At 42.8% G+C, this 13,347-nt stretch overlaps 1 protein-coding gene across 17 annotated transcripts in view; it reads right to left on the minus strand.

The window, feature by feature from the left end:
- Nucleotides 1-13,347, minus strand: part of LOC138741615 (adhesion G protein-coupled receptor B2-like) — a 711,436-nt gene that overhangs the window by 112,242 nt on the left and 585,847 nt on the right. The gene's annotated exons all lie outside the window — the stretch shown is intronic.

Genomic DNA, 13,347 nt, shown 5'->3' on the forward strand with positions numbered 1-13,347 from the left:
AAAAATTTCAAATATTGAAAGGCATGGACAGAGTAGATGAAGAAAGTTTGCTTCCCATGGTGGGACAGTCTACAACAAGAGGGCACAACTTCAGGAAAGTACAGAAATGTGTAGGAATTTCTTCAGGGTGGTAAATCTGTGGAATTTGTTGCCAGAGGCAATCGTGGAGGTCAGGGAAGTTGTGTGTATTGAAGACAGAGATGAATAGCCAGGGCATTAAAGGTACAGGGAGAAGGCCGGGCAGTGGGGCTGAGTGTGAAAATGGAAATTTTTCATTTTCATGATGAAATGGCTGGGCAGACTTGCTGGGCTGAATAAGCCTATTTCTGCTCCTATGACTTATGGTCTTAATTGATCTCCATTCCCAAACCCAAGCCATAATCTTTGCCCCTCACTCCACAGAAACCCCAGACCCGACTTTGATCCCAGACAGTATATTCTTTACGATGGAAAGGTGGTCTACCCTTCAGCAGCATCTGACGCTGGAAGTGTCAGAAGTGGTCCCTGACCAAAATGACCACTAGGGTGCTGCAACCACACCCTCCATGGTATTCAGCTGGTGCGCCAGAATTGCCAGGTCCACCTCTTAACTCCAGCTGGAGACAAGGTGGGATTTTAAACTGTGACATCATTGGGCATTAATATCAAAGGTATTTGATGACAATGGAAGTTTTAATTTTTTTGTTATAGAAATAAGGATAGCCTCATCTTCCCCACCAATACCAGCAAGAAAGTGAGTGAAACATGAACATCTACAAATGCTCTAATTGTTGTGAGAACAAAAAAATGCCGGAGGTCTTGTGGTGCCCAGAGGAGGGATCTTTGCTTCCTGTGGACAGTGTCCTCCAACATTTTTGTGTTTTTACCAGTAAGAAAGTATGTGTTTCCTTGGACCAATGTGTGATGTTCCTATCTATAGGATGCTCAAATGTGGTGAGTAATAAGATTTCCCAAAGATTTGCAGAACCTTCATCTTCTATAGGACAATAGATCATTATAGCACAAAACAGGCCCATTTGGCCCTTCTAGCCTGTGCTGAACCATTTTGTTTTGCCTAGTACCACTGACCTGCATCCAGTCCATAGCCTCCATTCCTCTCTCATTTCCATTTCCTACACGTCTTCTCACCCACCATCCTGACAGATCAGAAATTTCATACCCTTGACCCTCGCCTTTCACCTCTACATCCAACACATCATTCTTTGTCATTTTTGCCAGATATGACATGATCCCATCTCCAGTCACATTTTCCCCTCCACTCTTTCCTGCAGATTGGTTCACTCATCCCTCCCCACCTGTCTGTCCCTATCCAGGGACTATCCATTACAATCCTAAGCAGACACCACACCTGTCCCAATACTACTTCCCTCAACACCATCTAAACAAGATGAGACAGAAATTCACATGCATCTCTGCGAGCCTGATCTATTGTATTTCGGGGCCTCGACAGTGCACCCATCAATGGGATGGCTGTGCCGAACATGCGCTTCCAGTTGCAAGCCATTTTAATTCCCCATCCCATTCCCAGACTTACTGCCTATTCTCGGCCTTCTTCACTACCAGGGTGAGGCTAAATACCAGCAACTCATATTCTGTCTGATAGTCTACAGTCTAATGGTAAGAACATAGAATATAAAACAATACAGGACAGTACAAGCCCTTCAGCTCTCAATGTTGTGCCGACCTATATATTCCTTCCTCAAAAAATGTAATAAACCCTCCCTACCCCTTAACCCTCTATTTTCCTTTCATTAATGTGTCTATCTATGTGTCTCTCAAATGCCCCCAATGTTTCTACCTCTACCACCATCCCCGGCAATGGATTCCTGGCACCCACAACTCTCTGTGTAAAAACCTTACCCCTGACGTCTCCCTAAACTTATCTCCCTTCACTTTGTACACATCCTCTGGTGTTTACTGTTCCTGCCCTGAGAAACAGATGCTGGCTGTTCACCCCATCCATCCCTCTCCTAATCTTGTAGATCTCCATCAAGTCTCCTCTCATCCTTCTATGCTCCAAATAGAAAAGTCCCAGCTCTGCTAACCTTGCCTCATAAGACTTCTTTTCCAATCTAGACAACATCCTAGTAAATCTCCTTTGCACCTTCTCCATAGGTTCCACATTCTTTCTATAACGAGGTGACCAGAACTGAACATGATACTCTTAAGGGCAGTCTTACCAGAAATTTGTAGAGTGCAATATGACCTCTCGACTCCTGAATTCAATCCCCCATTAATGAATCCCAGCATCCCATAGGCCTTCTTAACTATTCTATCAACCTGTGCAGTGACCTTGAGGGATGTATGGATTTGAACACTCTGTTTAACCCCACTCTTAAGTAACCAATCATTAACCCTGTACTCACCCTTCTGCTTTGTCCTTCCAAAAATGCATCACCTCACACTTATCCAGATTGAAATCCATCTGCCTCTTTTCTGCCCAACTTTGAGTCCTGTCTATATCCTCTTGTAACATTCGACAAATTCAGCTCCCTCCACATCTCCTCCAACCTTCATGTCAACCCTAAACTTACTGACCTTCCTTCCACCTCTTCATTCAGGTCATGTATAAAAATCACTAAGATCAGTGGTCCCAGAACAGATCCCTGCTTCCCCTCCACTAGTAACCGATCTCCAGGCAGAAAACTTTCCTTCCACTACTACTCTCTGCTTTCTTCCTACAATCCAATGTTTTAATGCACACAGCCAATGTTCCACTGATCCCATATCTCATGACTTTCTGGATGAGACTCTTGTGGGGGACCTTGTCAAATGCCTTGTTAAAATCCATGTAGACCACATCTACTGCCCTACCCACATTACCTCCTCAAAGAACTCAATTAGGCTCGACCTTCCCTTCACAAAGCCCTGCTGACTATCCTTGAGTAGACTGGACTTCTCTAAATGCTCATAGATCCTATCCTTAAGAATCCTCTCCATTAGTGTGACGTGAGACTCACCGGTCTATAATTCCCAGGATTCTCCCTATTACATTTTTAAATAAGGGGACTACATTTGCTGTTCTCCAACCCTCCGGCACCTCACCTGTGGCTGAAGAGGATTCAAAGATCATAGCTACTGCCCCAGTTATCTCTTCCCTCACTTCCCACAGCAGCCTGGGATATATCGCGTCCGGCCCCAGGGACATCAATCTTGATATTTTTAAGAAGATCCAACACTTCCTCTTCCTTAATCTCCACATTGTCCAGCCCACAGGCCCGTTCTATTCCGACCTCACCACGATCAAGGCCCTTTTCTTTTGTGAATACCGATGCAAGTATTCATTTAGAACCTCCCCAACCTCCAGACTCACGTTGCCTCCTTTATCCGTTAGTGGCCCCACCTTTATTCTCCCCATCCTTCCGTTCTTCACATACACATAGAATGTCTTGGGATTCTCCTTAATCTTACTTGCAAAGGCCTTCTCATACCTCCTTTGAGCTCTCCTAAGTCCTTTCTTAAGCTCCTTCCTGGCTACCATCTACTTTTCACGAGCACTTTCTGTTTCCTGATCCTTGTATCTTCCTTCTTCCTCTTAACTAGTTCCTGACCTGTTTTGTCAGCCATAATTCTGTTTTCGTACTATCTTGTCCCAGTGGGACAAACCTATCTTGAGCCCTGCACACAAGTGGTCCCTAAACTTCCCCCACATTACTTCTGTGCTTTCATCCTTAAATGCCTGTTTCCAATTCACTCTCGCTAGTTCCTGCCTCATCCCTTCATAATTAGCCCTTCCCCAGTTAAGCACTTTCCAATTTTGACTGTTTTTATCCTTTATAGTTATGTTGAAGCTAAGTGAGTTGAGGTCACTCTCACCAAAATGCTCCCCCACCGAGAGGTCTGCCACCTGACCAAGTTCATTCTCCAAAACCAGATCCAGTGTGTCCTCTCCTCTCGTCGGCCGGTCCACGTACTGCGTCAGGAATCCTTCTTGAACACACCTGATGAATTCACCCTAATCTATCCCTCTTACAGTCAGTAGGTGCCAGTCAATATTAGGGAATTTGAATTTCAGGTAACCTGCACTCCATGTTTTCTTCTCTCCCCTTCTAATCCAAGCAGGTTCTCTCAAGCTTTCCCCTTCTTTTCCTACCCCTCTCCGCTGAGAACCCTGAGGGGGCAAGTTTCTTTGGCAAGACACTGACGTGGCTGATGAGAAGGAATCAGTTTGTGTCCAGCGCACAACAAATCTCTCTCTGAAAACCGACAAGAACCTTCCTGCGCAGTAACCATTTACCTTTCAAGCACCAAAGCCTGGTGAACTTTATTAATGTTAAATTCTGTGTACAGTATAAGAATTGCCTGCAACTTGGAGGAATGAGAAGTAAAATTAGACTGTGAACCAAAGAACTTTTCTGAACTTTCACACACGTTACATACACATGTGCTTAGAATTAGAAGGGGTTTAAGTTCGGTTAGTTAAGTCAATAGTGGTAAGTTAAAGTGTGATTCTGTTTTCATATTTAAAGATAATTAAAAGGAACTTTTGTTTAAGTAACCATTTGTCTTGGTGAATATCTACTGCTGCTGGGTTTTGGGGTCCTCTTGGCTTATAACAAGATAAATGAACCAGATAAATGTTAACATTTGGAGATATATTCTGTACATCAGTAAATTCTAGCTTCTTACACAATACCAGTCTCAAAATCCAACCTCATATGAATTAACATGCTGAAATGGTACAACACAGGAACACCATCAACCACTAACAACTGCCTAGAATTTCCCTACTGTATTCCCTATTTTTCTGTTCTATGTACTTATCTAATAGTCTCTTATAAGATCCTATTAGACCTGCCTCCACCAACATTGCCAGATGTGGATTCCATGCATCCACCACTCTGCATGAACTTACCTTTTACGGCCCTCCTGTACTTACTCCCAAGCACCTTATAACTATGCACAACAAGATCAATGCCTCTCATCAGCCTCTACTCCTTTCTCATTTTCCATCACTCCAAGGAGAAAAGATCAAGTTCACTCCATCTACCTTCAGAAGGCATGCTCTCATATTCAGGTAACATCCTTGAAAATCTCCTCTGCACCCTGTCTATTGCATCTACATCTTTTCTGTAATGAGGTGACCAGAACTAAACTCAATATTCCAAGTGGGGTTTAATCCATGTCTTATATCGCTGCAGCATCACCTCACGGCTCTTGAACTCGATCTTAGAGTTAATGAAGACCAAAACACCATACGCCTTTCTAACACTATCAACCTGTGAAGCAGCGTTGAGTGTTCGAAATAAAATGATGACATTGCCGGAACTGCTGTAATGGCAGCACTGCTGTTGGTGTGGACTCATGGAAAGTTTGCTCCCCAAGAGGTCAAACTGCCCAGTCCGACTACAAATGGCCTGTGAAATGAGCCAACGATTGTTTATTTTAAAATCCTGCGAACACAGAGTCTATGATCTGCAGCAGCGACCAGGGATTGCAGTCTCCGAGGAAGCAGAGAACTGGTTTAGGCACCAGAAAACAGGAAGATTACCTCCCCACTTGAGAAGGAGAAGCAGAAGAGAGGATCCATGGGATGGTGACCATGGTGGTGGACGAATGAGGGCTCTCAGGCTGGGGCATACAGAGGGTGAGCTGTTGGTGACTCGAGGAGAGGAATCCACACAGACTGCAGGATGCTGGTGACTGCAGTCAAGGGCTCACACCAGCCTGCAGATTGTTGGAGACTGGCTCGAGTGGCTGAAGGGGTACCAGATATTGAAACTGGGTTTCGAGTGGGTGCCAAGGATGCTGGAGAGTTCCCAATCATGTCAGAGATGTGGATCTGGAGCTCAGTTTGGACTGTGTGGCTTGTGGATGCTGTGGGAGAGCTTGAAGGCAATCCATGGATACTCACATTTTTTACATTGAACGTGTAATTTTTTTTCCATTCTGAAGTGTCTCCCTACCTTCCTGGAGTGTCCGTTCACACAGGAATGACCAAAACTCCAAATATCCATATCACACTGCAAATTTAGACAGAATACCTGAATTGTAGTATTTAGAGGCTGGACGTTAGCCCGTTGTTTACGGATCACCTTCAGGCTAAACTGTGAAAACATCTAGGGTTCGAGGAGGTAAAATGCCGGAACAGAATGAGTCCTTATTCCTGTTCTAATCTTTTTACAGACTGTGCTCTGGTAAATTGGGAATAATTTCCTGGAATGCAATGGCTGTGTAAAACAACTGAATCCAGAGGCACTCTCTTTTGCTTCTCTTTCTCTGACTCTAAGGGGTATTGGGCAATTTGTGCTGATAACAAATCTTTGTCTGCCTTATGGTAGACTAAAGGAAATTTTGTGTAATTTCACATTTTTTGTTTTATTACACGACAATAAAAGAATCTTGAATTTATGGACATCAAGATCTCTCAATTCGTCCACACTGCTCAAAGTTCTCTCGTTAACATTGAATTCTGCCTTCAAATATGATATACTGAAATGAAGCACCTCGTAGCTTGGTGGGTTAAAAACTCCATCTACCACTTTTCAGATCTGCATCTTATGAATGATCCTTGGTAATCTCTGGCAACCCTCCAGACTATCCAAAACACCATCCACTTTCCTGTCATCTACAAACTTACAAACCCACCCTTCCATTGCTTCCAGGTCATTTATAAAAAATCACGAAGAGTAAGACATCCCTCTGGTCACTAATCTCTATGCTGAATATGAACCATCTACAACCTCCATTTGGCTTCTCAAAGAAAGCCAATTCTGTATCTACCAAGAAAGGTCTCCTTGAATTCTATCCTTCCTTACTTGCTGAATGATCCTTCATTGGGAACCTTATGAAATGAAATCCATATACAGTACACTGTATATCCACTGTTCTACCTTCATAAGTGTTCTTCGTTATATCCTCAAAGAATTCATTCAGGTCTCTAAGACACAACCTTCCCTGGTGAAGCCCAGCTGACTATTCCCTAATCAGATTCCGCCTCTCTAAATGCTTGTAAATCCTATCTCTCAGGATCTTCTCTAACAGTTTGCCCACTCCTGAAGTAAGATTTCCTGGTCTAGAAATGCCACTCCATTGCTTGAATGGGGGTGCATTTGCAACCCTCCAATCCTCTGGTATTTCTCCTGTCGTCATTGATGACACAAAGATCATCACTAGTGGGTCAGCGATCTCCTCCCTCACTTCCCTTAGTTGCCTTAGGTAAAGCTCACCTGGTTCTGGCAATTTCCCTCACTTCCTGTTTTTCAAAAGCTCTATAACATTCTCCTTCTTATAGTCAACATTCTCTATCCCCTCAGTCTGCCCTTTCATCCTCACGGTTACCAAGGCTGGAAGTCACCACCGAAGAGGAGAAATGTGGAGGGAGGAATAAACAGGCTCACCAAAAAGGTATCAGGCGTATATGAGTTAAGAACGGAAATCCAGTCCATCTTGACATTCAAGTTAAACCATGTGACTGGATCGTTGAATTCCTCACTGGCGGACCTCAGTAGAGTGAATCGGCAAGATCACCTCCTCCCGCTGATCAACATGATTGCGGAGTTAGTTCCTTATTCTATTCCCCATACACTCATGACTGCGTAACCAAGTTCAGTTCCAACTCAATTATAAATTCATGAATGACACCCCACTATTGTTGGATGAATAACTGGAAATGATGAGTCAGATTACAGAATAGAAATGAAAATATGGTGCCAGACAACAAACTTGCTCTCAGTGGCACCAAGACCAAGTTCCTTATTGTTGATGTTAGGAAGGAGATGTCTAGTGAGCACACACCTGTCCACTTTAATGGGATAAAGATGGAGAGGGTTTAGAACCTTGGGAGTCCATATTTCAGAGATTCTCTCCTGGACCCTCAGTACACAAAGCAAAATATTAAAAGGTACAGCAACACTTATATATTCTAAGAAGTCTGAAGAAATTTGGCTCATCATCAAACACTCTATGTTCAAGAACTGTTTCTTTCCAACAGCTATCAGCCTCTTGAACCTCCCCTGTTGCACTAAACAGGGACTGCTCTGACACTCCAAAAGGACTGTCCACACTATTGCTGTCAGTTCTTTTGTACAAAATTAACTGTGAATATTTATTATCTGTTTTCTGTATCTATTGCCGTTTTAATTTGTTTAAGTATTTAGTATGCTGTCGATTTTTAGTTGTTTTGTAGTCTTTTTTACGAAGTATCTGTTCAGCTGCAGCAAGAATTTCTGAGGATAAACTCATTATTATCATTTTCATAACAGGTTCCTCAAAACTGGAAATAATTGAGCCCATCCCCTTTGATACTTCACAAAGTTTCTGTTGGTGTTTGTTTTCCTATTCGTGATCCATACCTTTTGTTCCATATCCACAGTCCAAGGACTTGCCTTGTGCAATGGCTGACTGACTGCTGCTTCTCAAGCATGAAAAAACACTACATGACTGAATTTCTAGTCCTGACTTCCATTAATATGACATTCTTCACAAAGCTTTCTAACGAGCCAAAGGACTCTACAAGCAAGGGAGGATCCCTGGTCAATGTTAGAAATGCAACAACCAATTTGAAAACAAAGTTTTTGCAAGCCAAACACGAGTCGCTTTTCTGCTGTGACAGTCCCTTGGAGAGGTCACAATCACTTGCTTCTATTGCTGTAAGTTCTGAGGTGACTGATCATTGGAAAACTCGGAAATTCAATCACAAAGCTTTGTTTATTTCAGCGTGATACAGATTAGAATTGACTACTGGAGTGAATTGGAATAACATTTGGCTTCACTCTCCAAATCTGGCTGGGCACTTCCTGAGGTGTCAAGAGTTTGTGGTGTTGGTATATTTCCAGGTAGAGAATTGAACCTAATGATAGATTTTGTAATCTCGTCAGATGAAATTCATTATCAATTTTACAGCAGATGCTTGTCGTGGTCTGAAGTGTTCACCTTCCGGGCTATGGACGAAGCATCCCCATAAGTGGACCCCTGAATGCTAACTTATCGTGGCCCTTTTCTGATTCCTCCAGCAAAGCACTGATGTGAAACGTCCCCTTTGGAAAGTATTTCCTCTTCATTCCCTCTTACTGATTCTAGTCCAATAATGCCAGGAGAATCTTCATATCCATGTCCTCTCATACCAGTATCTGAAGAAGAAAACTTTGCCACCTACCAGATCATCAGGCCATCAATCTCAAGCTCATCTTCTGCTGCCTGCATCTTTCCTGCCAAGTGAGTCCATGCATAGATTTCTGATGGGGGTGGGCAGGAAACCAGAGGTGGGGTGAGGCAACAAGACTCATGCCTCATCTCTGATTTCCTCACCATGGGGCTCAGGTGCCTCACTGCTCTTCAGCAGTAGGAACCCTTTCCTCCAGGGTTGTCAATTTAAGAAGCTAAGAGGTTGCCTCTCTGGAGTTGTCAATTACATGTTAAGGATCACTTTTATAAAGGTAAAAAATACTCACCTTCAGTCACAATACCTATGAAACAATTGTAATAGTTACAGGACAAGTTCCACTTTGGAAGCAAACTAACTTCATAACCAAACTGCTTCAGAAATGTTGATTCAAAAACAAATATTGAACAGGACACCAGGGTTTCCCCTAATGTTCTCCTTAAATTTTTCCTCTTCTTCCCTTAACCCATGTCCTCTGGTTTGTATCTCACCTGCCCTCAGTGGAAAAGTGCCTACCTACATTTTCTCTGACAATTCTCCTCATAAATGTAAACACCTTTATCAAATCTACCCTCATTCTTCTACATTCCAGGAAAAAAAAGTCCTAATCTGTTTAACTTTTCCCCGTAACTCAATTCCTGAAGTCCGGGCAACATCCTTGTAAATCTTTTCTGCATTCTTTCAATCTTATTGATATCCTTCCTTCCAAACATCTGCAAACTTGTTGATCAACTTTACCACATTTTCATCCATACATTGATCTAGATGACAAACAACAATGGGCCAAGCACTAATCCCTGAGGCCCACCACCAGTCACAGGCCTCTAATATGCAAAGCAATCATCCACCACCACTCTCTGGCTTCTCCTGTCCAGTCAATGTCAAATCCACTTTACTCCCTCGTCATGAAAACTTTCTGACTAAAATCCCGTATGGTACCTTCTCAAAAGTCCATGTAAGCAATATCCATAGCTTTTCCTTCCTCAATTTCCTGGTATCCTCTTCAAAAAACTCTATATGATTGCATGAACATGACCTAATCAGTCTCTGGCTTTTTAAATACTTTTATAACCGATCTCTTAGAACACCTTCCAATAATGTATCTACTGCTGATGCCAGGCTCACTGACCTATAACTTACAGGGTTACTTTTGTAGCTTTTTTAAAAATCCATGGAATAACATGTGCTATCCTCCAATCCTCTGGCACCATACCCGTGGCTAAGGTCATTTTAAATATTTTTTGCCAGGGCCCCTGCAATTTCTACACTAGCCTCCATCAAAGTCTGAGAGAATACCTTGTCAGGCTCCGGGGATTTATCCACCTTATTCAGTTTAATGCAGCAAGCACCTCCTCTTCTTTCACCTTTATAGGTTCCATGACCTCACTGCTTGCTTTCCTTACTTCCCTTGACCCTATACCAGTTTCCTGAGTAAATACTGTTGCAAAAAAAAACATTTAAGATATCTCCCATCTCTTTGGGTTCTATATATAGCCACCCACTCTGATCTTCAAGGGGTCAATTTTTGTCCCTTACTATCTTTTTTATCTTAATGTACCTGTAGAAACCCATAGGATTTTACTTCACATTGTCTGCCAAAGCCACCTCACGTTTTCTTTTAGCCTTCCTGATTTCTTTCTTGCATTTTTTATTCTCTTCAAGTTCCTCATTTGCTCTGTGTTGCTTGTACTTTCTATATACCTCTCCTTCTGAACAAAATTCCAAATATCCCTCAAAAACCAAGGTTCCCTATGCCTGTTAAATTTGCTTTTAACTCTGACAGGAACATACAACCTTTGTACTCTCAAAATGTCAAGGTCTTCTACTTATCTCTTATACTTTTGCCCAAAAACAACTTATCTCAATCTACACATTCTAGATTTCTTCAACATCGGCTTTTCTCCAGTTTAGAATCTCAATCCAACGCCCAGATGTATCCTTCTCCATAGTTATCTTGAAACGAATGCATTATGATCACTGGACCCAAAATGTTCCCCTACACATACTTCTGTCACCTGTCCTGTCTTGTTCCCTAATAGGAGATCCTCTAGTTGGTATCTCTAAATATTGATCAAGAAAATTTTCCTGGACATATTTGATAAACTCCAAGCCATACAGCCTGATCAACATGTGGAAAATTAAAATCCCCTACTATCACGGCCTTATGTTTTCTGCAGCTTGTGCGCCATCTCTCTACAGATTTACTCCTCCAATTCTTATAATACAATCTCATAAGCGTGGTCATACATTTCCCGTTCCTCAGCTCCACACATGTAGCCTCAGTGGACGAGTCCTCTGGTCTGTCCTGCCTGAGCACAACTGTGATATTTTTCCTGATGAGTAATGCCACTCCACTCCTTCCCCTTGCATCCACTCCACCTTCCCAACCCGATTTATCATATCTGAAGGAAAGGAAGCTCAGAATACTGAGGTGCCTGTCCTGTCCCTCCTGCAACCCAACTTCATTAATGGCCATAACTTCATATTTTCATGTGCCATTTCACACTCAAAGATAGTTTACCTTTCTTAAAATACTCTTTGCATTGAAATAGATGCACTTGAGAACATTTCCACCACATACAACCTGTTGACTTCTAATGTTACGTGGAATTTTCACCTCTCTGTTCCCTCCTCCACTCCTCTATCTCCTCTGGCCCTCTGGTTTCCCTCATCCTGCAAATCTAGTTCAAACACTGAGAGCAGCACTAGAAAAACCTTCCTGCAAGGATATTAGACCCCCCCCAGTTTAGATGCAAATCGTCCCTTCGTAACGGGGTCCACCTTCCCTGGAAGGGCCCAATGATCCAGAAACCTGAAGCCCTCCCTCCTGCCCCATGTCTTTATCCATGTGTTAATCTGCATTATCCTCCTATTTCTAACCTCATGGGCACATGGTATGGGTAGCAATCCTGAGATCACAGCTATGGAGGTTCTGTCCTTCAACTTAGATTCTAACTCCCTGACTCTCCTTTACCTCCTCAACCTTCCTACCTGCGTCTTTGGTTCCTACATGGACCACGACATCTGGCTGCTCACTCTCCCTCCTGAAAATGCTATGAACTCGATCTGAGATATCTCAGACCCTGGTACCAGGGAGGCAGCATACCATCTGAGATTCTCAATCCCTTCCACAGAACCTCCTAACTATGGAATCCCCTGTCACGACAGCTCGCCTCTTCTACTCCCTTCCCTTCTCAGCCATAGGACTAGACTCTGTGCCAGAGACCTGATCAACGTGGGTGGTCTCTGGTAGATGGTTCCCCCTATCAGTATCCAAAATGGTATACTTGTTATTGAGGGGAATGGCACTGCCTGCCTGTTCCCATTCCCTCTGTTGATTTCACGACCCTGTCATGACCCATTTAACGCAAAATGGATACAGAATAATTTATTTTGAAAGATTCTTTGCAAAAACAACATTGTTGAACTTTATAGTGAAAAACCAAAGGCGGTTCAGGTTCAAAGAGATATGAGTCCTTGTATATGGATCATGTAAAAGGCTAGATTGCAAAAGTTAATAATCAAAAAGGCTAATTGAACGCTGGTCTGCATTTCAAGAAGAATGGAGCATAAAATTATACAACTTTTGCTACGGCTGTAGTAACCACTGATTTGTCCAGATATGGAAAAATTCTGGACCTGCCACCTCAAAAATAATATACAAGCTTATCTTGCAGGGAGTGCACCACAAGTTTACCAGATTAACAAACAAATCCAATTAGCGCAATGCCTTGACAGCGCCAGCAACTGGGACCAGACCGGAGTTCGAATCCCATGTTGTCTGTAAGGAATTTGTACTTTCTCCCCATCTCTGCGTGGGTTTTCTCTGGGGGCTCCAGTTTCCTCCCACCGTGCAAAACATAGCAGGGGTCTAGGCTAATGGGGTGTAAATTGGGCGGCATGGACTCGTGGGCCGAAACTGTCTGTCGAAATTGAAACAAAATCATGTGTCTTTGTTGATGGAAGGAAGCTGTGGGTCACAGCACTGCAGCAAATTCTGTTCAAAGTGCTGTGTTATTTGAAGAGATGTGATGATAGAACAGTGCAGTGGAACCATCATGTCAGATTTGCATTGAACTGGATGAATCCAGTGGTGTCTGACTTGTGATGCTTTTAGGTAAAACTCTACACAGAAAAGCAAGAGGGTGACTTAAGTACAAACTCATCTTACTGCCCAAAATAATATTTTGAAGTAAGTCAAAAACATAACATTGGAAATCCATGCAGTCTAATTACATTCTACT

The sequence above is a fragment of the Narcine bancroftii genome, chromosome 8 (assembly GCF_036971445.1).
Source record: "Narcine bancroftii isolate sNarBan1 chromosome 8, sNarBan1.hap1, whole genome shotgun sequence".
Classification (NCBI taxonomy): Eukaryota; Metazoa; Chordata; class Chondrichthyes; order Torpediniformes; family Narcinidae; genus Narcine; species Narcine bancroftii.